A 2,663-nucleotide genomic window follows, 5' to 3' on the forward strand; every position below is an offset into this window, starting at 1 on the left:
CCTTAAAGAATTTTTCTTTAAAGAATAATGGCATTTATTACACTCTTTAATGACAGACAAATTTATTGCACTCTTTAATAATGGCATTTATTGTCAAAACTGAATCTGAATTCACTACAGTATAAGCTCTAATCTCAGCCATTGGATGAGATAGATCCAATGACCCACAATGGTTTTTTGTTTTTAGGCTAAGGATGTTTTTATTAGAATCTCACCCTATATATATATATATATATAGGGTGAGGTTCTAATAAAAACCTCCTTAGCCTAAAAACTAAAAACCTATTTATTGCACTAAATGCCATTAAAGAGTGCAATAAATGTCATTATTATACTGAGTGCAATAAATAGCGGCAACAAACAAGCAATGAATCCAGATTCACTTGATTGAATCCAGATTCACTCCAGCGAATCCAGTTTCACCTCACATAACTGAATCTAGATTCACTGCAGTGAATCGGGATTCACTCTAGTGAATCTGGATTCACTCATATATAGGGTAAGGATTTCCAGTTGAAAAAACGAAGACACGTATGAGTGAATCTCGATTCACTGCAGTGAATCCAGATTCAGTTATGTGAGGTGTTTGTTTTTTGAAGAATAATAACATATATTGCAGTGAATCCAGATTCAGGTATGTGAGGTGTTTGTTTTTTAAAGAATAATGGCATTTATTGCACTCTTTAATGGTAGACAAATTTATTACACTCTTTAATAATGGTATTTATTGCCATAACTGAATCTGGATTCACTGTAGTATAAGCTCTAATCTCAACCATTGGATGAGATAGATTCAATGACCCACAATCATATCATGCATCGTTAGTCATATCGCTAGGGTTACTTATGTTTGCCATGACATCACATTGACACCGATATGTTGACACTCTTATTTATACTCACTCATGTCATATATGCATTCCTGATCCATTGCTAGCTTGCATACTCATGCTCATGTCATATTGATACTCGTAATTATATTCTGTCATATGATTACTCATTTGATTTGTTCCATTGATTGATATCACATCTTTATCGTACTCCCTTATGCTTAGTCTAGAATCTCATGTAGGTTTGTTTTGCAATTCGCTGCAGGCAAATGTATTATTATTTACGGTCTTGTATAAATAATCGTCGGCCTTGTATATTATTGATGGCCTTGTTTTGTAATTGTTGACTCATTTGTGGCCATGTATCATTGTGGTGGATGGCCTTCGTGCCTATATATTTTATTTCATTCTTGTGTCAATTATATGCCTTGATTTCCTCTAAATTGTGGGGATGAACCAACTTTACTCTTGTAGGCGATTTTGTCGTTTTCACTAAAATAGGGAGGAGAGATCAACATCCTGATTTATTAACAACCCCGATTTTATCTCCTCTGCATCTAGGATGATTTTTTTGGACTCTTTCTATCATTCTATTGCTCTATTATTCGAATTGGACCCAAAGACATGTTCTCGTTTCCTGTGTTGACCTACTTTCAATCGAACTATACCCTAAGATTTCTTCTCCATTGACATCGTAGGATTCCTCATTTGTGTCGTCCTCATACTTAGGATTATTTTCTGTGTCTCTTTCTCTTGGATCGTTTCCTCCTTTAGCATGTATACTTCCTTTTTTATCGTTATTAGTCATTTCCTTATTTTCTGCATTGACCTATCTATCGTCGAACTTGACTCTAGGATTTCTTACATTATCACTATTTCATATTTCATATATTTTGTTTATATACTGTATTGAATTATTATTTTATTTGTGATATGCTATGACATTAGTGCTCATGATCAGTTGTATTTATTATTGTTATGATTGAGGACCGTTAGTAGTTTATGACCTTAGTGGCCTTGTACAAGATCTAGAGACATGTGTATGTTGACTTAGAAAAACAAGAAGAGTTGGGGTGGAAAAGTCTTGGTTCATGTGATCGGATGTGGCTGTTGATGTATCTTCTAGGCTCGCACCAGTGAATTCGTGTAGTCACCGGGATTGGTTTGTTGGGCTAAAGTGAATTCGTGTAGTCACTTTGGTTAGTGAATTTATGCAGTCACCCGAGTTTTGCTTAAGTTCAGACCAGGCCAAAATCGGATTGTGTGTAGGCCTCTGACCGATTCGTGTAGCGGCATTAAATGCACGTAGAAGATTTGTGAACAGTCAGTTATCTGATAATATGAACGTTGACTCTATGTGAGAAATGGACCAGTAACATGTTATAGGATGGTTAGTTACATGACCTCGTTACTTAGATGATTGTGGATTCTTGAGAGATGTGGACTAGTTACATTTCTTTTCATACATAGATCGCGATTAATATTTAATTATCTACAATTTAAGATATATGGTATATACATGAGAGTTTCCTTGTTTGGATTATTTCCCTCGACGTACTACATCTCATGTTGTAGATTTTTAAGTATTAATTCCATCTAGTTGTATGACTTTGTTACTTGGATATTTATGGATTCTTCTTATTATTATACTCTAGTGGTGGATTGCATCTAGCTTGTTAGTAGTCCAGCTGCATATCTCTATTCATTATTATTGTTATTGTATTAGTTGTTCGACTATTTTTATTCTTCCTTTGGGATCTTACCATGTTCCATGCACGCTGACGTACTCCTGTTCCCTCGGGTTGTACGTCAGATTTGGAGGACGGACAGGTT

The sequence above is a fragment of the Asparagus officinalis genome, chromosome 7 (genome assembly GCF_001876935.1).
Source record: "Asparagus officinalis chromosome 7, Aspof.V1, whole genome shotgun sequence".
In the NCBI taxonomy this organism is placed as follows: Eukaryota; Viridiplantae; Streptophyta; class Magnoliopsida; order Asparagales; family Asparagaceae; genus Asparagus; species Asparagus officinalis.